The following is a 25428-nucleotide window of genomic DNA, read 5'->3' on the forward strand; positions in this document are numbered from 1 at the left end:
TAACTTTCGTCTAGGAGGCTCACGTCTTTGTATGTCTGGGAGGAGCTAAGTTTAGCCTGGGTCGTTAGCAGAAGTTAGTCTTCGCCGCATGTACGCACGCACATTTTCGAGTTTAATTCGACTGTAAGCCATTTCTTTTCGAGGGTAATCTAAGATGAGTTCGAATTTTTAATTTTTTTTAACCATAGTTTGATATATTTCCAGTTTAAACTATTATAGGCAATTTAGAAAAGAATATGGGATGGTGTTAATGACTTTTTTTTTTTTTTTTTTTTTATTTATTCACCGTTTTTTTTTTATTCACCGTTGGGCTACATCTAAATATCCTACTCTACACTGACTACCGCCGCCGATTATGGGGAACACAATTTTTGTTGAGTTAGGTCTGACAGCTGTTTTTAACTATTTTTTGGGTGCGGAATCTAAAAATGTAACTATAGGATCCCCGTTTTCTTAAAACATGAACAATTTATGTATCTATGTAAATAAAACACTAAGATGGAATAGTTACAAGCTTTGAAAACTAAAAAAAAAAAAACAGCATAAAATGAAATAGTACTTACAACGGTATGCCCATGGTTACAAGGTTAAGAGTAAAGCCAGCACAAATCCTCTTAATTCCTACTATGCTAGCTTTCTGTATGCAGATATTGATAGTACTGACCTATTGGGAGTTGCACACACCTCACCGCACTGTCTCAATTGTGACTGCACAAACAAGTTGCCACGTAGCTGTCGATGAATCCAATCGTAATCAACTGTCATACTCCAGCTAATCAGTGACATTTTGCTTATCTGGAGGGTAAACTTGACGTGCTAGAAAAAAAACCGACTGCAATTTAGGAATCAGCATGCCAATTTTAGTTTTAATCAGCATAAAAATCTAACTCAACAGAATGTCTTCTTTTTTTTCCAAATTGTTCCCCAGTGTTTCCTCTACAGCTGTAATGTAACATTTAGACCATGTTTCTCTATGCTTTTGCTGTTTACATTTACAGCAGGTGTTTGTTTTATTATTTATGTTGTCTGGGCAGGAGCGGACGCGTAAACATCGCCAATCGGTGTGTTTCGATGACAGCAAGCTCGCATTGACGGGAATGATCTGATCTGTGCGTTTATGCTGCACTCGCATCAGTACATATCGGATACGTATCCAACTCTTATCAACAATTTTTCGAGGTTCGATTCCAAGCTGTGGGGAGTTTCCTCTTCCCGCTGTCATGACACGCTTCTGAATTGTGCTACAAATCGGAATTGTGACTTGAACCCAGCAGTGTGAATCTTGCCTATAGGTTCGTCATTGTCCTGAACCCTGTTGTTGCATGTGCAAATGTGTTTTTTCCGTTTTAAAGACGACTTAAAAATTTGTATATTGTTGTTGTGATGCTTTTATGTGTTCTAATAAAATAACTTCAAGTACGTTTTTGGCGTCCTGACATTGGATCCGGAAGAACGGGATTAATTAAGATCAACTGATAAATCGTCTTTTTTTTTTTTTCTCTCTCTCTCTCTCTCTCTCTCTCTCTCTCTCTCTCACACTCCTCTCCCACCACACACACGTTGACGTGGAGTTGACGGGATGAATCTAACACCGTTGCTTTGCCTCCCCAGTCACGTATTCCCGGCAACGCTAAAACGCTGCGCCAGGGAAGAGTGCTTCCCGGAGGCAGCAGACTTGAAAGGACGAGCGAAATCCCATGTGGTTTGTCATGCTAGAATGCGTAGCGAAGAGCGTGTTTGGGTGTGGGTGTGTGTGTGTGGGGGGGGGGGGGCAGAGGATGATGGCGGGTACCGTGTGAGGGAGGGGGTTAAGGATGGGAGAGATGTGCTCCTGAGATAGCGCCAGCATCAGAGTGATTGCCGGGTCTTTGGGATTCAGACGGAGGCGGGTGGGGGGGTCGGTGGTGTTGAGTGGCGGTTCAGGAGGAAATCATCCAGGACTGACTGCTCCGCCGCTCGCAATCACCCAAATTGAGCTCCTTCTTGCAGCCCGCCATGTTGACGGCAGTGTGGCGTCTTAAGCATTCGATACCCGCCGCCCTCGCCCCTCCCTCGTCGGTCATCAGAGGGCGGATAACTCGCTCGCTCCCTGGCCGGCGAGATTAAATAATATCACACACTGCTTTAATCCTCCCCCCCACCACACACACAGACCCACACCCACGTGCTCTGCGTTCGGGATTAAAAATCGTCAGGCTTCCGGTGCTGATGGTGATGATGAGAACGCGCTTCCTCCTCCTGACAGGAAGTGACAACAGCTAAAGTGAGTGATTTCCTGTGGAAGGAAATGACTCAAAAGGCCGATTTTTCATTTTTCAAGATTTAGGACAAAAAAAGTTGAAGTCCTTTGTTTCCAAAAAGTCAACAGGAAGTAGAAACGACTTATTCTGCACTTGATATTTGACTGTCATGGCATTGAAAAACAAGATAATTAGGGCTGTCACTATTGAGTCATTTTAGAATCGATTACCCTATCGACTATTCTCGAGTACTTGAGTAAAATCAGCCTTTGCCGGTTAGCATTCGTGATTAGCATTGGCGCGCTAGCAATAACCATTTTAGGTTAAAAAAAAAACGCTAACTACCATTCAGTTAACTCATACATCATGTTATATGTACATTACACAGCTAATAGTGTCTTAAAAATCATTTACAGATGCTCCTCTGTCATTTTTTGGCAATGTTTTCCACTGGCCCAACACGGCAACTAATGTCAGTGCGGTAAGCACGGACAGTGGCCAAACATAGTTCTGAGCGGTGCAAATATGCTTTTATCAATAAAAGCTGTTTTCACAGTGCGCTTTGAATGATAAATCAGGTTGGGGTTTCCACTGCTGGCAGAGATGTAAACACTAGTTGCATTAGCCACGTAAAATTACGCGGCATCGTACGATACTGAGGAAACATTGATGACAATTTCTTCATGAAGATGAAGAAATATGTTGCGTATAAAAAGCAAAAGGCGGAGACTTAGTGGGAGGCACGTGCTTCACATACGAGCGAACCCGGGTTTGAATCTTCGCTTTGGCCCTCCCCTCCTGTTTGGAGTTTGCATTTTCTCCTCGAGATTGTGTCGGTTTTCTCTGCATTCTGAAGACAAAACCGTCCATGGTGTGAATGGTTGTTTGTTTATATGAGCCCTGTGACTGGGAGGAGAAAAACATTTTTTTTTTCAAGAAAATAAACTTAATAAGGAGTAACACAAATATGTGGGTGGTGGGGGGGAATATATTTCTAAAGGATTTAAATTATAATATTTCATGGTACAGTCTAGTTTTAGGAAGTGGGGACAGGCAACAAATGCTATTTCTTGGTGTTCAAGGTAGTTAAATTTTTTAAATTGTATTTATATACAATGCAATCAGATCAAGATACAGGACATGTTCCTAAATAGAAACAAATATTTCTGTTAATTTTATCATGCATGGATTTTATCTCCTAGGGGCGCCAATTTTGTGGATTAGTCCATTTACATTTTTGTTTAATTAAAGCATCTTTGGTTGAACGCAAGCATTCCCACTTACGGTCTTCAGTTAACCGAGCAAGCATGTTTTGGGAATGAGGGAAGAAGAAGAATTCCAGTTTTGTTTTTATTTTCGGATTATTGAGAAAACCATTCAACTGTGGCTTTGTGTATCCACTGTGGTCACCCATCCGATCTATTGTCCATTTTTTGCCAGTTGGGCTGTGTTGCAAGTCGAGGCGAGATCAGTGTCGGTGGAGAACCTTTGCGATCGTGGATGTGTTCAAATAGATGTTAACTCACCTGCTGCGCATCCACATTAGCGACAAATTACACAACCTTGTTAGAAAAAAAATAAATACACTCTCGCAAATACAGACCTTTTATATGAGGGTTTTTTTTTGGTTTTTTTGTTTTTTTTCTTGCCGAGCTGGTGCAGAAATAGACGTTTTCCCGCAGTGAACTCAATCTGAACCGCTCTCACATGAAATATTCTGTTTGCTGACACTTTACCTGAGCTACAGCAGCAGGACAAATAAAACGAGATCCCCAGGAGATGAAGTCATTTGATGGAGGGGAGCGAGCTGAGCAGACGTGGAAAATTAATCATTCATTAACTTTAAGGAGCAAAATAAAATAGAAAAGATGATTTTCAAGTGTTTTTTGGACAGCGAAATTAATATATTTGACTCTCGGCACATTAAAATAAAAAATTCCCTCGCTCAGTTGATTGACATTGTCAAATTGTCTTGCTTACCTGTCCCCTATCTCTTTAAGAGACAGCATGAGACCATTTTTTGTATTCGTGCACATTTTATGTTCGTGTAAATCGAGCCATATGGTTCTAAAGTAAGTGTACTCTTACTTGAGTACAATTTTTGGCTACTCTGCCCACCTCTGCTTACAACAATACTCCCAGGGATATATTGTCTCTCCTCTTTACGACTGCGACTTAGCAGCGGACCTTCTCTGCCTCTGCTTCTTGCTCTTCATTACGTTGCAACTACAACCGGTAGAGCTCAGCGCTGCCGGGCATGTTGTGGCAAAATGTGGTACTACACTGAAGGTACGCAACTCGAAATTCGGACTTGCCTTTGTACTGTAAAACCACACACACACACACACACACACACACACACACACACACACACACACAAACCCGAACTGATTAACAAGCCGCAATATAGCAGCACAAATATTCGATGGTGGTGTATCGATATAATATTTCGCCCCTATGACGTTCTCTCCATCTGCTGACAGACTCACCGGGGCCGTCTTCCAACTCCCACGCACAATTGTAAGAATTAGCATGTTAACAGTGAGCGACGGAAGTCAAATGAATGTGTCACTTTGATTCTACCCGGATGAGCTTGTGGCGTCTCATTTGAGCGAGCCTTCCCATTTCATCTATACATTTCCCCCCCCCCCCCCTAACATTGTGTGTCCCAGCATGAGGAGAAGGCACACTGCGAGAACGTGGCCGTGCTCGCACATAATGAGGCGGCGTAAGAGCAGCCCCTCCTTCCTCCTCCTTCCTCTTCCTCCTGCCTTGTCTTTCATTATTTATTTACCCAGCACAGTTTTTTTCTCCAAGGCTCGCATATTGATGCGGGGGGAAAGCAGAGTGTGAGTGCGTGTCACAATCATTTCCTGACGAAGGAGACAAGGTGGAAGTAATCAGCAGCACGCTGATGCAATATGACAGGCCGGAGAAGCATTGGTACACACTTAAGAGCAGGGGGGCGAGAGGGAAAAAAAACACCCCCCCCCCCATCACCAACACACAACGTGACTGAAGGAGGAAAATTTGCAGAAAGGCAACATTCGGGTGGGGAGTGGATTTGCTAATTTTGGAAAGTTGGGTTTTAGTTTGTCGCAAAAATGTTCTTTTGCAAAAGGTATGAAAATGATTGGTGATGTCGTTCATCCCTATGGAGATTAGATTTCCCACAGGGCTGAACCCTTGAATTGTTCCATCTCGGCATTTGATCAACATTGTAGAGGACCTATTAGGCTCTAAAGTACAAACAAAACACAAAAACAAATACATTTAAAAAATGAAAGGATTCTACTAATTTTGAATCCACTGGCGCCTATCCCAGCTGACCAATCACACGGGCACATACAGAAAAAACAACCATTCACACTCACATTCACTCCAATTTAGTCTTCAGTGAACCTAACATGCATGTTTTGGGAGTATGGGACAAACCTGGAGTACCCGGAGAAAACCCACGCGAGACGAAAAGGAAGTCTGGAGCCGAGATACAAAGCCAGACCCTTAAAACTGCGAGTGTCTTGGCGTGAGCTGTGGCTGACAGCAGCTCAGCAGAGCGGGGACGCGCCTGAGCTGGTTTTGCCCCTTTTCTAGAATCGAATGCCGTCATCGGATCTGCCAAATTTGTGGAATCCAGTTAATTTTTAGAGTGTATCAATGACGAAGTGAGTAAGGACACACAAGTATACTGTAAGTTGCACCACATGGCCTTATCAGAGTGTTTCACGAGATGCTGATTAGGGAAAGTTAGGCCCATCGATCGCTAAGTAAGTCCCTTCCGCCCCCGGAAGTGGCGTTCTTGGTCTTTCATATTACAGGAAGCGCTTTGTTAACTGTAAATTCCGCTAACCTAGCAGCCTTCTTTATTTTTTTTATTTCTTTGATTATTGTTATTATTGATATATTTCCTATGTTTAGGTTCACTTACCGACCTGTAGTTGGTTTTTCTTTCCTTTCTTTGAAAACCACACACACAGGCGCGCGCGGAATCACACGTCCAAAGTGTCAAGCCCCAATACATTAGTCCTGCTTTCTTGAAGTTCTCTGTGTTTATATTTGAAAAGAAAAATATTGTGAACCCCGTCGTGTTACATTTGTTTTAGATTCATGACGGCGGTCATGTTTTGTACTATGGAATTGAGCAGCATCCCCCCTCGCACCTCTGCCATTCTGCCCACTTTTCTCGCGTAAAAAGTTCACACGCGGGACCCGTCTGCCACTCGGCCTTGCTGCCGCTAAACAAGTGCAAGTGGAAGCGGATGACGGTGATGGTGGTGCGTTCAGCGTCTCCGTCGTCTTCTTCTCATCCTGATCCTATTGTCCACACAAATGCACATCCACGCGCACACGCGCATGCCTGGAGGTGAAAGCGTGCTGATTGATTGATTGAGGCGCGGGGCTTCATGACGGCTGGTGACATTTCCACACATGCCGTCAAGGCCCATCCCCCAACCCTCATCCTCCTCCGGCAGAGAGAGAGCGAGGAGAGAGAGAGAGAGAGAGAGAGACGGATCTCAGAGGAATTAGGCAATCAGTCAGCGGGGCTGGATTGCACGGTGGCGCGCGAGCAAACGGTTTAACATAAATGAAAACCGCCCCTCGGATGACAAACCGTGATTCTGAGAAATGACGTCATTTTGGACGGGTGAGCAATCGGCGAGCGATTCAGAAATGGATTCTGCAGAAATCAAATTCAGCGGTGCCTCGACTCATGAGTTTAATCAGTCCAGTGACCACGCTCGTAACTCAAAACATCTTTAATTATCTTTTCCCACTGCAATGAATGGAAATGCCGTCCCTCCCAAAAAACACCAATCAAAAATTTGGTAACGTCTAGTAGTAGGAAAAATAGCACTCTACAGTAGTGTACAAAACAGGCACTAATAACATGATTTAATAAACTATAAAGAATTAAACCATTTGTGCATCATGATTTCGTGCATTTATTCAATGGGCTTTGATGTGGGGCACAGTATAACACATACAGACATACTACATGTACAGTAGATTTGATGGTGAAACACAGACGACCTTCGCAACTAAGTTGTAGTGACATTAGTCGTCTTTCGCACAGGATGAAGAATATATGCCTGTGAGTATTGTTATATGCTCGGTCTGCATGTGTTTGTACCGTCCATTCGTGTTCAAACGTAAGTTGTTTAAAGGTTTAAAACTACCTTGGTATCAGGCTACTTTCATTAGCCCATCTATGGGGTTTCCCATTGTGTGTGTGTGTGTGTGTGTGTGTGCGTGCGTGCCATTTTCGGGAGAAATTTGGGAGTGTGTCGGTGAATCGTTGGCGTGCAGGTTTACCTGTCAGCACGACACCTCCCCTGCGGCCATATTGGATTGTACGGCCTCCCTGCTGCAATTCGTCTGTGGCGGAGCGAGGTGGCCAACAGAGCAGCGGGGAGCGGCACAAAAGACATATGCGGCGTAAAGCGGCCTCCCCGGAGAGAAGAGTGACACCAAGCAGGCACCCTCCTCCTCCTCCTCCTCCTCCTCAGCGGTGTGATTAATAACCCTGACGCCCCATAATCTCTCCATCATCTATCTATGTAAATGCCCTCAGACCTGCAGCGCCAACACTCTTTGACTGATGGCTGCTCCCTCTCTCCCTCTGTGTGTTTGTATATGTGCACATTTTATTTATTTTTTTTGCATCTGCCATAAAGGCAAGTATGTGAGTGGATGCAAGGAAAGAGAAAGATTCTACCTTCCACTGGAAGGTAGTCTTCACCATCACAAGTGGTGTGCGAAACTGCAAGATTTGGCATAGATCCGATACCGAGTAAATACGGGGCCAGGATCGCGATACCAATACGATGCTAATACGACATGACACGATACCGTGACGATGCATCATGACGCAAAACGATACGATGCAGATAGAACACAACATGAAACCACATGATACTGATTTAATACAACAAGTAGTCGGCAAAATTGGTAAATATAGTAAAGTACTTTCCACGACCAGTATGGCAATACCAGCACACTACTGATATCAACAGGATACCAATACAATACCAATATTTACGTTATGCTACTAGTTAGACTGACCAGCTTTAAAGTTTCCAAATCTAGACAGTAAATAAATACATGTATAAATAAATAAATACATAAATACGAATACAACTTGTTCTGCTGGTTTGGACTGTATTCTTTTTTATTATATATATATATATATATTTTTTTTTTTTTTTTTTTTACAAAGCCCTAAAATTACTAAACATAAAGCGGTTCACATTGACTATTTTTGGTGTTAGGTTTGTTACTTAACAAGTTAGCTAACCGCACGCTGTCGAGGTAGAAATGGGCCAAGTAAGTAACTCGAAGTTGCGCCGTATAACTGTTAATGTGAACAAAGGCGCTCAAGTTCTTATTTAGTATGGGTTTGGGGACTTATGCCGGACTCCAAAGTGCGTCACGTGTCACTATTTTAGCCACACGTTCCCAAAAAAAATCAGGAAAACTGAAATTATGAAAAACTGTTTTACGCAATATCTTCACAATTAAATACGACATTGTTCTCAGTCTTTGCGCATGTTTTCACCAATTATCTTCAATCTTGTTTAGAAACAAATTTCTGAATTCTGTTAATTTCCTTGAGGAAATTGAAATTTAAAAAAAATAACCTTTGGGGTATATCTGTCAGCGTTTCAGTTCAGGTTAGCTGTAGTCACTCACTTTTCTGTATCCTGGCGCTTATTGTTTGCAAACGTTACGAAATAGTGTGTCGTCAACTCCAACGTTCACCCTGTTGGTGGCCTGACGTACAGTACTGGATGGACTCACAGGAGTCACGTGATGGGAAGTTGGTCAAAAGAGGACACCGAGCACCATTTTTTCCCCCCGTCCACGACGTTACCTTGGAGCGCGAAGGCAGACATGTTGTTAATAATGAAAGCAGTAGCTGGAGGCACAGCGAGGCTAAACTTCCTCTAACAAGTGGCTGTGTGACAGCGCAGACATATGCTTCTCGCCTCCCCGCACCCCCGCCTCTAGCCTTCGACTACACGCTCGCGCATTTCACACACGTCCGATACGCGCGGGCGGGGGAGAGACCTCCACCGTCGCCGCCTGCCAAAGGACGATAAATCAAACGCCTAATGGCCGCCAACAACGTGATAATTACGAGCCGGGCCTGTGTGGCATGAAAGGGACTTTTCGCCTTCGAATGTGTGAACGCGGGTGATGGAAGGCTGCGAGGTCGAAGTTTTAGCCACGGAAAAAGAGAACCATTCTTTTTCAGCCGCTTCTATCGGGGCGTTCGTTAAAACCAATCAGCAACTGTTAAACGAATCAATTAACTAATCTCCTGCTGGCGGGTCAACATCATTTCTCAGTGCCCTCCGAAGCAATTTTAAGCTATTGATGGATAAATAATTCCCTTTTATATTGCGGCATGACATTAAAGTCTCTCTGGGTGTAGCTCATAACTTGATTAGAGTAATTGAATAGTGGCAACAAGTGATGATTTATGTGAGAAACGTTGTTGGGTTTGCATACAAAGGTCAAGGTAAGACCCTCTAAGGACTGTACGAAGAATGACGGAAAAGCCGGCCAATGACATTTCAAGTGGATATAAAAAGTCTACACACCCTTGTTCAAATGCCAGGTTTTTGTGATATAAAAAATGAGACCAAGAGAAATTATTTCGCCATTAATGTGACCTATAACCTGTACGATTCAATATTTTATTTTTTGTTAATCTTACCTCGAGAGAGGAAGTAAAAATAAACAACTGAGATAATGTGGTTGCACAGGTGTGCACACTCTCGATTGACTTCTTACAGCACAAGTCAAAAAGGGCTTTGTAGACTTTTTATACCCACTGTAAGGTTGCCCAATAATTCCATGAACAGTGCCTGAAGAGCTCGATACTGACATAAGATGCACCAAGTATCATCGAAACAGTCACTGAAAAGCTGCCCGACGACAAGGCCGCCTAATGATTGTATCAACTGTGACTGACTGAAAAGACAGAAAATCGCATAAAGACCACAAAATGACCAGTGACTGAAAATGATATTAAGAACAGAGGCTGGAAAGAAAACCAATGGCATGTAAAAAGCCGATATCACTGGCGGAGACGTCTCGCGGAGATACCAGTTCGCCAGGATGTCCCCGCGATGTCGCCGGCAGGTCTCGAAGATGTCGCAAAGACCTCACTAGTTCCGGACAGAATTAGTCTGCGACGTCTCAGAGATGTCTCCGACACCTGCTGGAGACCAGAAAAAGTCTCCAAAAGGTCTTCAAAAAACTCAAACGAACTTTACTGTGACTCCCTGGCGACCCGGGTAGTCTTCAGGTGACGTCACGGAGACGGTCGCCAACTAGTCTACAGGTCAGTGAGATTGAACCTTTAGACTGTCCAGTGCTTGCATGAACAATGACTTTTAATCCAACCGAAGATTGGATTAAATCCCCTTTTCATGACTAATTTTTCCATATTTGCTGGTTTATACTTTTTTTTTGTTTTGGGAATCGGTCACGTACATGCCCTGCGATTGACTGGCAACCAGTTCAGGGTGTACCCCGCCTCCTGCCCGGAGATAGCTGGGATAGGCTCCAGCGCTCCTGCGACCCTTGTGAGGATAAGCGGCTCAGAAAATGGATGGATGGACGGTCACGTACACATTGAACTTTTTCGTGGCATTTCAAGGGAGTGAAGCGTTTTAAAGCAAGCTTTCTGGCTCCTTGGTGGTTGGGGAAGATTTGACAAGTCGGAGGACGGGGGGGGGGGGCGAATCTGGTTTTGATGGCGGCGCTGCTGTGAAGGGGGGCTAGCCAGAGAGTATAGTAAACACTGACGTTGCACAACATTTAAAATCAATCCTTCCAGCCACGGGCTTCCAAAACCTTCCTCATTTCACTCGCTTTTTTTCGTCGCCTTTCTTCTCGTCTTCCTCGCTCCCGTCTTTGTGTTGTGTGGTGCTCCGCCTGATGCAGGCAGCACTTAAAAGACGAGCGTGGGGGGCGGTGGGGCTCTGAGTTTTGTGACAGCGGCGCCGGCTTTTATTACCTACCCCTCCACTGCACTCCCAACCTGAACTCCCCTCCTCAACATCACCGCTTTCAATGCCGCCTCCGAAAAAAAGTGGTCAAGTGCACGTGCACAGGTGCGCTCGGTCACGCTGGTTGCACCCTGACGAGCGCGTATAATCGGACCATTAGCGCGCCGTCCATCCGAGGGCCGGGGGCTCATTTGCCACCGTCCAAGCTGTTACCTGGGCTCATGATTGGCTTCAAGATGAGCTGAATATCATTTTTTATTAATTTTTTGTTTTTTTGTTTTGCTTCTCGGCATGACTGCATGATCGCGCCCGTTTGGTCACATGCAGAAAACGCAAACACCACACGTGCGATACTTTGGCCATTTTGTGACTCGAAAGCCGGCCAATGAGATAAGGCCCACTAAATGATCGCAAGTGACTGAAAAGTGGACCAATAACGTGTATCCAAAAAAAAGAGGCTTCGAGCTGTTTACATAACACTCCCAGTTGAAGTTTACTGTCAAACAAAACATAAAACAGAGAGAATTACACATGTATTTAAAACAACCACAGATTTGCCTTTGGAAAGTCAGTTTAGCTTAATGCTAGCAAACAATGCAAAATGCCATTGACATGCCAATGTTAGCATTATTTTAGAAGATATTTGAACACAAATGGTGGAGCAACACATGCAGATAGATCATGTAACAATTCTCACTGAGATATATTCTTTATCCTCTATGAATAATGACTAATATTTCTGCCTCTTACTGAGTCACTTGATTTTCAGTGGCTTCACATTAATGGATTATACCGGTTTGAGGTAGCTGAGGTCAAAAGTTACGTTTAAACCTTTTTTTTTTTTTTTTTCAGTTTTCACACATCATGGCATCATGTGATGCGCAAGAAGACACAAAATCAGACACAAAATGGCCAAATTAGTTTTGGTCAAGAAAAGTAAAATCAAAACATGTTCCTCTTCACAACTTTCAACACATCCCACTCCAAAGTTCCTGAATGGAGCCAGAACACTAGTGATTTTGAAAGGTTTCCAGTATAGACGCTTGAGGTAGCTGGGGTCAAAAGTCAAATTCAATACATGCTTGTCATCACAGCTATAAGGATAGAGTTAAGAACTGTATTTGTTTTGAAGAGCATCAGACACAAAATGGTCACATCATTTCATGTCAAAAGATACTGTATTGTTAAACACCCTGTAAAGAGAATGCAGGTATTAGTTTATAAATTTATTACTGTATACACGTATAAATATAATTGCTGAAAACAGCTGCAAAGACTGAGAACTATTTAATATTGAATAGTGGCAATGTAGCGTTAAACTGTTTTTCACCATTTCAGTTTTGCAGATTTTGGGGTGTGGCTAAAATGGCACCCAGTGACGCATTGGGCGTCCAGTATGAGTTGCCCCTCCCCCATTAAAAGAAATCAGTGGTTATATGGCGCAATTGAAACATGCAGTTTGCTAGCTCGCTATGCCAAGACCTCCAAAATGCATTTGTCCTTTGGATATTCTGTTGGCGTGGCCGCTTTGGAGCGCCTCGTTGTCAGCCATGAGTGCACGTACTGTACGTCACGCAGACAAAGTCCAACTTGACAGCCAGCATGCGGACAGGGGCTTTGCGTTGGTGTTGTCGCTTTAGAGTGCCTCATTGTTGGCCGTGATTGAGAGAAGGAGGAAGAGTGAGGAAGAGTGAGGTAAAAAAATAAATAAAAATTTTAAAGTCTGACGGGACAGCCAGCGTGTGGAGAGGAGATTTGCACTCGTGTGACTGCTTTAGAGCGCCTCGTTGTTGTGCCGTGTAAAAGCCCCTCGACGTCCTGCTGGGATATTTTCCAGCCACTGAAGGCTATAAGCGGATATATTTTCACAGCTCGAAATGTAAGGATGTGTAGGTATGACAAAGATGCTAGATGAGGTAGCATCCATTTTTTTCCAGGTCATAGAAGTGGCATTTGATTGACAGTTTGATTGACATTTCTGCTGAATGCGGTTTCACCGCATTCAGCAGAAATGGCCACAGCGTTTGAGAGCGGCTCGATTTTTTTTTTCGCCATTTTGAAGCCTCATTCTGTACACTTGGTGATTTATTTATTTTTTAAATGATTCAACTTTGGCAGAGTTGTTAACAACATTCTTCCCTGTGCTGTGTGACGATGATCTTTATTTTCACTTCAAGTTATGCTGGTCATCGCAACTTTCAACACATCTTTCGTTGTCCTTGGATGGACTGATTTTGAACGGTTTCCAGCATAGACGCTTGAGGTAGCTAAACCCCAAGGTCAAATCAATCAAAGTTCCACATCACAGCATTCAAACCAGCTTCTCCCAAACTCCTTGAGGACTGACTGAAAGAACACTATTGATTTTGAAGGTCTTACAATACAGATGTTTGAGCTAGCTCACCTGAAAAGTTTCAATCAATACACATTTCACGTCAGAGTTTTAAACAGATCCTTTTCCAAATGTTAAGGGCTAGGATTCTTCGCGGGGGCAAGAATCCTATCGACTTTAAAAGCTATCAGACAAGATGGCCAAATGAGTTTGTATCAAAATGCAAAAATCTAATCAAATCCATCAAATCATTGGTCATAACAATTTCCAGCAGATCCTTTTACAACTTTCATGTCTTATTTTCTCCATATATAATAATATATTTTTGAAGGACATTAAAAACGCGGTGGCAGTGAGACAAATAATGTGACAAAACCCGTGTGTGTGTGTGTGTGTGTGTGTGTGTGTGTGTGCGGTTAATTGGCATCCACGCCCACACAAGAGTCATCTTGAAGCTGCGGACTTCTTCTTTTTTTTTTTTCTTTTGACGGCAAAGCTTTCTTCATGCATGGCTTCCGCCGACGGCACAGTGAAAAATGTTGTTGCCAGGCAACAGGCATAACAATGACACAGGTGCTCGCTGCCTCCCTCTCCCCTTCTCTCATTGTTGATGCCTTCTGCGTCCTCCTGCTCTCTGTAGTGTTAAATGACACTTGTGCGTCACGTAGCTCTCCGAGACCCGTACGAAAATGTATGTATATGAAATATATATTTATTATTATTATTATTATTATTTTGTATGAGTGGATTAAATGTTTTCATTTTCTTTTAGAATGTGTTTTCGTTAATGAATCTTACTGACAACAACAACAACAAATTGTGGAAGGTACTGATGAGGAATTAGGGGCTTAACATCAAGGTGGTGAGGAAAGCGTGACGTTTAACACACCGCTTTGTCGCTGTTGTGGTCGAATTATCTGAATGCGCGAAGCCGCAGCGGCTGCGTGAACGTGTACTTTGGACACGGCTTCGGCTAGTCTTCCTCGATGGGATGAAGCGGATCAAACCCGGCACCGTGAGAAAGAGACAAATGGAGGACCACCAGTCGTTGCATCAAGGCGACAGGATTGTTACTTGTTTGTTGAAGACATTTCTCCTTAAATCCGGATGTCTTTTTTTTCCCCTCTTTCAAACCAGCAGTCCTCTCTATTCAGAATTTGGACGTCGGTGTCCTCGAAGGAATGTCCCTTCTTCTTAAAATGCAAATAATCTGCTGATTCTGGACCCGAAGAAGCCGCTCACCGATGCTGCGCGGTTCGCCTGTGCAGCAGCTGTTCAGTCTCTCCAATGTAGAGGTCATTGCACTCCTCACCGCACTGCACTGCGGAAACAACATTGCTGAGTTTGCTTCCCCGAATTTTGTCCTTGAGTTGACCCAAGTTTTTTGTTTTTGTTTTAGTGGGTTTGAAATGCATTGGGATGATATGTTTGGAGAAAATCTCTTGACAAACCAGCCACTGAGGGGGCCACCAGATTTTGCCTCCTGTTTCTGTCTTCATGTCTTCAGACTCGGGTCTGGTAGATTTTCTTCTTTTGGTAGGTTCGACAAAGGCGCAGTTTGGATAGCCACAGTTAATAAGAGCCTTCCAGTCTGCTCCTTCTTTCTTCCATTGTCGGTGGTGGGGATCATCTTTGCTCTGTCCTCGAGGGTTCTACTAACCTCCATCTTGTGTTCCAGTAGTTGATGGCAGTCAAAGAAAAGGCACTAGTCTGTGTGGGTAGATTTTCTGTAGACCTCAATATTGTTTTAATGCCGCACTATTTATTTTTTAAACATAGGGTGAGCCATGACGTCCGCTAGCCAAACTATGAGCTGCACTGTTTGTTTGTGTAAGGACTAGACATGTGGATTGAGCGCGAGGCAGTACATCACGGTTCTTGTTCACGCAGCTCTTTAAAGAGTTTTTAAAGCATACATGCAGGTCCGAATTTAGAGCGTAGTACACTAGAACGTCATGCCGCAACATACCAGGCAGCATTGAGGTGTACTTGAAGAGATGCGTTATTAGGATTCTCACATAGTTTCTAGGCAGGACACGCCCTGCTCGAATATTACTGGCTCCGGGACATGTGCCGCTGCACTATGAGTGGCTGTTGTATCCCTGTAGAACAGGGATACAACAACTTCCAGATGGGAAAAGAATTATGTGATTTTCCGTAAGTGTTGGCGGAGGTAATATGTTTCCCACTAACCCTAATCCACCCTAATCCTAACCTTAACACATCCTAAACCGCCTTAAACCCCAACCGTAGCATAACAAACGGTTTTGTTTTTATTTCATGCCAGCGTGATACATGTTTGGGATGGTCATCTCGTTACATCTGCGTCGCGACGCAGGAGCCAATCGTGTTGCAGTGGGGCGTGTTCTGCCTAGAAACTATGTGGGAATCCTAATAACACGGAAGAGATACAGTGTAATTCATTGTAAAAAGAAGCAGAGAAGGTCCCCAATAGTGTTTCAGTAATAATCTTTCCCACAGAGCATAGAGCATGTACAGTATGCCTGTGATTATTGCTGTATGCTCTGTTTGTAAAGTATGTGTTGCACCTGTCATGTGTGTTAAAGCAGCACTTGACGGCTAGTTTATAATTACCGTAACATCTATGATAATTTGTGATGTATTGTTAAATAAAAATAAAATAATAATAAAAAAATCTGTAAATAAAGTGAAAAAAAATGAAAAGAAATCCATGCTAATTTGTTAGCCCATCAATGATGTTTCACATTATATGTTAGCATTAAGCTACCGGACTTTCATTAGATGAAATGATATGGTTTGTTTGAACATTTTAGTGTTTATATATACAATGTTTAATTCTCTTTTGCTGTATTTGCAGTAAACTTCAACTGGGAGTGACAAACAAAAGAGCTTGAAGCAAGCACACTTTGGGAGCGAGAGAATGAGAACAGGTACTAAGGACTACTTTAAGAAGTGTCTTTTAACAAGTTTAAGTGTATTTAAAGATTGTGGTCGGGTAAAACCGACAAAAAAAAGTTTTAATATGGCCTCTCCATCCTGGCTTTCCACCTATTGTGCGTGAGTTTGGAACATGCCACCTTGCAATAAACTCCCTGTATTCCATAATTGCCCGTGTGTTTAATTTTTATGGTGCGTTTTGAAAATAAGTCAAGGAAAATTGCGGGCAACTTTTCGAGGGCCACATGAAATGGCGTGCAGGGCCGGATCTAGCCCATGGGCCTTGAGGTGGACACCTGCAATGGAACTAACACCTGATACTGAGCAGGTTAGTAAACAAAGCGCATGTCCAGCGCTAGCACGTTAGCACTAGCCCCAGCTCGTCGTCCTCCTCCTCGGATGACTTTGAGCTTCCGTGTCCCCCCCCCCTTCTCTCTCCTCCTCTTCCTCACTCACTCCACATCGCCCCCCCCCCCCCCCACTCCACCCCAACCCCACCAACCACCTCAGCCGACAGTCTTTTGCCCTTAATCAGAAGGCTGCGGCCCCCGCCCCCTCCTCCGCCCGCCCACGCACGTCCTCCTCATCACCTCGGCCGCCCTTCCCCCTGTCCCTCCCATCAGCTGCCCCCCCTCTCTCTCTCCTTTCATTTTACGCTTGTCCTCTCTCCATCATCCCCCCCTTCGTCCTCGCCTCCCGCGACAACCCTGCAGTTAGCGGCTGCCAAAGGCCGATTCTCTTCATCACTCACTCGCGCACTTAGCGAGACAACACGTGTGGTCATTTCCCACACGCTGCCACACGGCGAGGTGGGATGAGGTGTGGTGGGGGGGCAGCTTGACCCCGGCGTCACGTGTGGATGGACGTAGGGGTTAAGTGGCAGGCTGCTGACTGGCAGGGCCTGAGAGACCGCACGGTCGCGAAGCGGTCCCAACCTGGCAATCAACAAACTGGTCCAGGTGTGGCGCCATGTTAGCTGAGGGGGGTGGGGGTGGGGGGCGGGCACACTGGTGAGACCATCTTGGTCAGGGCAAACACTTTAGTACTTGTGCAACTCCGCCGCACCTCCCGTGTGTGTGTAAATGGAAAATGGCCCATTACGGGAATCTTCCGAGTGCAAAGCTCTTTTTCCCAGCAGTGAAAGAGTGAGGAAGAGTCAGCGAGAGGGAGGGAGGGAGAGGGCGAGGAATCAGAGGAAGGGGGGGCGTTAGGACACCTCCATCCAATCTGATCAATGACGATATTAATCTGAGCGCGAGTCAGCCCCGACGCCCCGGCGTTTGATTAAAAGAGGGAAGAAATATGACGTCACCTATAAATCTGTTTGTCAAAACGTCTCGTGTCGGCACTGGAGAGGAAATGCTGGACGACGTGAGGAGAAGACCAAATTCTCGTCGTCGTCGTCGTCGTTAGATGAAAGCAAACACGACCGCAAATAAACATAACCCAATGCAAACCCAAACGGAATCTTAACTAGCACAATCCCTAACACTAATCACAACCCACACACAAAACTCATTATTGACACAAAACCTGACCACAGGCCTAACATACAGTGGATAGAAAAAGTCATCACACCCATGTTCAAATGCCAGATTTTTTTTTAAATATAAAAAAAATGAGACCAAGATAAACCACCATTTAAAGTGCAGATTTTTTAGATGTTCTAGTAGTCTGTGTATGTTATTGCCGCCATCATGCTTCACTGTAGGTCCAGTATGGTGTTCTTTCGGTGATAAGCACGTGTTGTGTTTGCGGCAAATATAATTATGGCTCATACGTTCAACCTCGGTTTCATCGGACCGTAACAAAACCTCCCAAATACACACGGGAAAATGTGTGAATGTGTTAACATGAGTTGGAAAGTGATTGGTTGAATCTGAACATATCCTTCCCAGTTATAAGAGGGTGTGCACACTTGTGCAACCATGTTGTTTCAGTTGTTTAGTTTGACTTTTTAAAAAACAATTGCATTGAGTTGTACAGGTTATAGGCCACCATAATGGTGGAAAAGGTTTTGAATTATTTTGTATTTATTTTTTTTGTATCTGCTGTAAATACCGAACACAAACACTTACAAAAAGCCAATACTGACTCTAATGCTGACACAAACCATTACAAAACCCTAAACTCAACCCCTAACAGAACCAAAATCAAATACTTGTTCTACTAACAAAATTGACCATCGCCCCAACATAAACGCTAACCACAAACCCCAATGACAACCACAAACCTCAACCCTGACCACAATCCTAACCACAACCAAACTTGACCATGAGCCTAAAACAAAACCAAACCACGAGCATAACACCACCCCCATTTATGTCACAACGGAACAGGCTATAATTGGTCTGCTCACCTCTTAAATGTCATCCCATTTCCAAGCACAGCTAACAGGGTCATCCCTCCTCCACCCCACTCTCAAGCATGCAGCAGCAACTTCCGACCTGCGGGGTCAGATTAAACCGACGACTCAGATATGCACCAAATAAGGATTGAGTGAAATTTATCAAATCCGACCTTCGGCAAAAACTTCCTTGAGACTTTTGCTCGTATTGCGCTCACAGAGTTCCAAACTGCATCATTTGCACTGACAAAAAAAAAAAAAGAAAGAAAATGGCCTCTGGAGCACGCTAATACTAGTCATCCAAGCTAAATTATCAAGCGCAAGGGTTCTCAAACTTGTTGGGTCCAGGGACGCCCTCATGACCCGCGATCAAACATAACTACCATGTGCACCCTAGATTGAAGATACATTTCTAGATCAAGCACCCTCCAGTCGCGTCTCATGTGACTACTTTGAGTGAGCGAAACCATGGATACCGCTAATGCTAGTTTCTGTTCCACTACATGAGGACTGTGGACCGGAGGAGAGGAACAAACATGGCGAGTACGACAAATAACCTTGAGATTGCGAACCCTGCAATCTCATTTGGGTCAGCGGTATGGTAGCATTTCGGCTACCCGGTCGAGAACGGAGATCAAAATCGCATCGTCGAAAACAACCAGATATAATAAATATAACATGGTATTATATTTATTATACTAATTTAGTTGTAACAATAATATATTTGTTGTATTGATTTACAATCTAATCTAATCTAATATAATATAATATCAAAATATAATATCAAAATATAATCCAATAAATATGTATATGTATTTTTTTTAACGTTTAAACCTACTCATAACCTGTTTAATCGAAAACAACTTGACCAAGTTCCTTTGAATTAAATTCAATATTTATTCATCGTTGATGTGCACCTCTTCCACAAACAACAGGGCTGCAAACAGAGAGGAGCTAGTTTAGAAAATCAACCAAAGTTGCCAACTAAGCAATTTACTCGCGACACGTTTTTTATTGACTTTTCTGACCACTCTAGATGCTATACATACCTACGCAAAACCAGTGACCTAACCACAAGTTGGAAACCTTTGACCTTTGACTTTGAAATCGTCTTACCTCACGTGTACAACTCTACATGAGAAAACGGCAATGTGCGACATCACAATGACATGACGTATATATATATATATATTTTTACAAATTTGGTAGATTGGATTTCGGTAGGTTTGGTGGTGGTGGGGGGGGGGGTGGCGGGGGTCCGGGGCGACGTCATATCTAGGGCCCGCTCGCTAATTTAGCGCCGCGCTAGACCCCAAGGTCTGCCTGCCTGCCTGCCGTTTTCTTAATCCATGGCTGTTTAACGCTGGCTGCGCTTGAGTAATTAAGCAGATAATCTTCAATTAAACTGAGCTCGACCCCGCCGCGCGCACCCCCAACAGCCACCCACCCGCCGACTTGCGACAGATGGGCCTCGGAGGCGAGCGGCTCCTCTTTGCGCCCCAAGATGAATGGCCGCCACCCCCGGCCCCAGCGCCGCCGTGCTGTAGACGGGTGTGTTTGCCATTTGCGGTTTCATCTGTCAGCGTTTCATCCTCGCTGCTAGCTTGGCCGCCACACGTTTCGTTTATAGTGTAAAAATAACTGTGATATTAGCGCATATTTTTGTTTTAACATCCAGTGGTACCTCAACCAGGGGCGATTCTGGGATTCATTTTCGGTGTGTTTGATCAGCAACCCCAAATGTGGGCTAGAAATACCTTTTTTTTCCAGTCAGCAAGCTATTCAGTTGCACATTTGCTTTAATATTATCACACTTGTGTGAGTCGTGACAGCACAACTAACTTTTCGCATTCCAATTCTAACAGAGTACAGCGGTACTGTCTGACTACCTGAATAGTCGCAAATCCACATTACCCTGGTTTAAGATGGATAGACAGCGTATTGCTCTGCGTTGGTAGAACGTGCAGAGCCCAGTCGAAGAGAGGTGGCAGGGATTGGTTGCCGCAAAACATTTTTGACCAAAGGGGCAGGGGGGTTGCTGTATTTTTGTTGTTAAAATATCACGTTACAAACAAGTACGAAGTCCAAAGAGTCTCGAGATGCGCTGCGGACGTCAAAAATGCCTCCCTAGGTGACCGTGAAGCATTTTCCGCTAGCTCACTCGCCAAAATGTCCGCCTGGCTGCATGTTAAGTGGATTTACCGCAATTAGAATCGCCATCAAAATTTATCGCACGGCCTCATATATTTAAACATTCTCTTCCCTGGTTATTATTAGAGACACTTTGCGCGAAGCACAGCGGGCTGTGAATTATCTCCGATGTAAAACCATTTACGTCGATACGAGAGGTTCTGCCACTTTGATGTTGTTGTTGTTGTTGTTTACGAAGGGGCATATTTTAACCACTTCCTACTTTTGAACCTTACAAGTCTGTTGCTCTATTCCGAATGTTAATCTTGCTTTTATAGTTATGTGTGTGTGTGTGTGTGTGTGTGGGGGGGGGAATTTAGCTAATCTAGATTGAGATTTTTCACTTTGAAAATTTGTAAATAATTAAATGGAAAAAAGTAATCCTACAATACAACAAAATAAAAGTAACAATAACATAATGAATTACTGACCGACCCTAGTGAGGAGAAGCGGAACGGAAGATGAATTAATGAATTATAACAGTAAATTCAGAATTGCATGAGAATAAAGGTCAAATTTATGATGACAGTGGAAAAGTGTTACAATAAAATCACGATTTAACTAGAGTTAAGTTGGAATTTTGTAATAATGGCGTTGAAAATGAACAACCATTCAGTTAGTATTTATTTTGTATGAGGATAATTGTCTCTATACATGCATTTGTTTGTGTTCGGAATGTTTTATGCGCATAAGCAAAACAATTTCTAATTTTACATGAAAGTGATGATATCATGAGTGTCGTTTTGGTGTGTGTGTTTGGAAAATACATGAAGTCATTTTACACAGAAAAGTCTAAATTTACAAGGAAAATGTGTAATTTTGCATAATAGTTCAAACAAATTGCGCAAAAATCACAACATTCCAAGCATTTGTTTTTTTGGGGGGCGGGGGGGAAGTTGAATAAAGTGTGGCGTTTATATTTGGAGAAATATGCCAGTTTTACAAAGACAATTCACAATTCTCAAATCATAATTTTACAAAAACAGTCGCGACAGTATTTCCAAAAATAAACTTTGCTTTTCTATGGTAACAACAATGATTCCGCCCCCTCATAATTGTACTTTTTCTTTTGTGTGTGTGTCCTCATACTCCTTGGTAAGATCTCTTTCGCACGATATTCCTATTGACACAAATGGGTTTTCGTCAAAGTACTAGTAGTCCCTCTGGGTCTCATCGAAACGGGTCCATCATTAATGTGACCTCATGGGACGACAACGAGTTATTACCTCATTAAGGTCAGCTATGTTACCCTGGAAGCTGGAATCAATAGTTACTGTATCGCCGCCATTTTACCGACAGACATCTCAGCATCAAGTGGTTTGATATATATAATTTTTTTTTTTTTTTTTTTTTTGTTTAGAGGTGGAAATAAAGCAAAACAAACAAACAGAAAAAAAACGACAAATACACTTTTGGCCCCTAATATGGCCGAGTGTGGAATATGAGGCGGTAGTGTTAAAACGTGATCAGCCGCCTCCTCGTTCAATGAGCCCTAAATGAGCCTTTTGAATTCCCATCAGCCAGCGCGCATGCATTTTAGATGCCTTACGGGACCTGCCATTTTAGCCCCGCGCTAATGATCCGCCAGCGCGTCGCCGCCGCTAACACGTATAAACGCCCATCCCCACCCTGCCACGCCACCACCACCCGCCCCTCCATCCCTGCCGCCCCGACCACTCCTGTTTCCACAGTGATAATTAAGCCATCAAAGCGTGCAAGCGTGCCCATCCTGTGTCTCCAAGGTGAGAATGTGGGCTCACATGTCAAGTGGAGCGCAGCCACCCGTGTGGCTCTTTAAAACGGCGACACGGGGGACAGGCAGGGGCTGCTTATGCGTGTGTGTGTGTGTGTGTTTGCAATATGTGTGTGCGCGCCTGCAATTATGGCAGCAGCTGCAGGCGAGAAGAGTGCACAGTGTGACGTCAGATGGATGGCGGATAGCTGCCACGCCAACAAGGCCGTCAAAAAACAAACTCGCCCAAATACGTGCTCGCATCGATACATTGTTATTCTGCGCCACCCAGTGAGCATCTGTCAATCCTCGGCGTAAATGCGATTGATTTATTCTTGCTTTTTATCCCTGATGATTCACCAAATGAAAGCCGCAATGAAGGGGCCATCATGCCCCATTGTTTTTTTAATAGCATTTCATAACGTAGGCACAATAATTTGCTATTTAACGTCAACCATCCATCTAGTTCAGTTAAGTCCAATCGGGGCTCATTTGGGCAAATCCGCTACTACGAACCCAATAATTCACCCAAAATGGCTGCTTTAAACCAAAAAGGATGACTTAATGTTAAATTTCGGGCATGGGTCCTTGAGATCCACTGAAACTGGTGTTGGGGTAAAAATTTTCAAACAGTCCAGGGGACGCTACTGGACCCATCAAATATTTACCTTTGCACCAGGGTAGACAAGTTTGCAAAAAGCCGTACGTTTTTGGGAAGTATTTTACAAGGAAAATTCGCAAATTGACAAGGAGATTTCATAATTTTTCACAAGAAATTCCTAATTCCACAAAAGGGCACGTGCAAATGACAACATTTTGAATCCATGTTCCGTCCGCATTAGAGCTAGTAAACAAACCCCCAAAAACTGCAATTTATAGTCACCAATGTGTCAAGGATGCTTCTTAATGGGGATCAGGCACGTGCACAGATAGACCCCAAGTGGTGCTCAAGCACCAGCCCTTTTGCCCTGGAAGAAAAAAAGTGTCCATTTAGCTGATTGTCCCCACCCTCCTGGTGCGGCAATACCTTTCACAATCAACAAGTATAAATACTTGAGTCCATATTTCATGAAAATAGCAAAATAAGTAGTTAGTTTTCCAGCTCGGGTTCTACGGATCTCCGTGTAATTTGACCACACACAAAGATTTGTCATCGAGTTCGCTCAATAATCAGTATGTGTGTGCACATCCGACAAATGAGTCGTTGCTGATTTTGATCGGAAGGGTGAAATTGGGCTTAAATTGGCCCGATTATCAATATGCGTGTACCCTGCTCCGAAGCACGACCTCTACAAATGGCCAAAATAGATTATTGAACAGGTTCAACATTGAGGATCGTCAACCCCGATTGTTTCCCAAACATATTGTAAAGGACAAACCACTCTCAGCATTCAGATAATTCACTCAGATATTCATTAACTCATTCATTCATTCACATTGAAATTTGTCTCAAATTTAGCCCGATTATCGGTTTGCATATACCTTGCTTAATATTGCTTCAAAGCCTGTTATTTTTCTGGCTTGGGTAGAAGAGATTTTTGTTTTTGTCCATGGTGGACATTAACAGGCTCTCGCGCCCTTATTGGAATTCTGGCCATAACACAGCACGCTAATCCCGACACGCTTACACCTGACGGAGGTAATTAAGGATCCGTGATGGAGGCGCTAATCAGGAGGCGTGCGCGTTCATTTACGTTTGTAGCACCAGCACCTCCCTTATCGCCCGTTACGGCGTCAAACCGCGTCGAGCGACCTTTCCCAATCAACAGGTAATGCGTATAAACATGTCCTAACAGCTCCATCACGATGATTGATACCACGCCACGGGAGAGTCGTAATTATTATCGCGCGCGACGCCCGGATAACGAACCGCCGTGAATTAACGGCGGAAAAGGTCGAATCGCGGGCATTTCCCGCTACGACCGATGACGACGATGTTGATGAGTGCGCTTCCTGTTACAGGCATTACTGTGCACCCCCCCCCCCCCCCCCTTACGGCTTACGTTTATGAAAAAAAAAAAAAATGAAGGTCACCAGAGCGATTAATTGGTGGCTGCGGGGAGCTGATGATGTGCAGATAATAGGGGCGGAGGGGTGGGGGGTGATGGGGGGCAGGTCCGTGGCCACCGGTCCTGGAGGAGAGAGATATAACCTTTTTGTCTCGGCGACGGCAGATATACGAGGCGGGCGAGCGTCGAGGATTATACACCGGGTCCTCGCAGCGAGATGAGGAGGATGGAGGAAGAAGGATGGGGGTGGGGGGAGCAGTGATGGGTGGGGGCGCGGGGGGTGGGCAGCTTGTGACCGTAGAATAATTTCAGCCTCTTTTCCTCCCTGGAGACCACACGCCGTCTGAGCCAACCTGCACACATGCACGCATGCACACACACACACACACACACACACACACACACACACACACAGACACCCTCCCCACCCCCTACGTTCCCCCTCGCCTCCAATCCTTTAACTGCCTGCCGACGCCGGATGTCTCTTCTTCTCCGCCTCAGCGTGGTGGGGTGGCGGCGTTGGTGGGGTTGCAGGAGGAGGGCTGTGTGTGTGTGTGTGTGTGTGCATGTATGTGTGTGTGCATGTGTGTGTGTGAAGGGAGGGGGGCAGATGCAGGTGGAGTGGAGGCGGGGTGTAAG

The sequence above is a fragment of the Phycodurus eques genome, chromosome 6, assembly GCF_024500275.1.
Source record: "Phycodurus eques isolate BA_2022a chromosome 6, UOR_Pequ_1.1, whole genome shotgun sequence".
Lineage (NCBI taxonomy): Eukaryota > Metazoa > Chordata > Actinopteri > Syngnathiformes > Syngnathidae > Phycodurus > Phycodurus eques.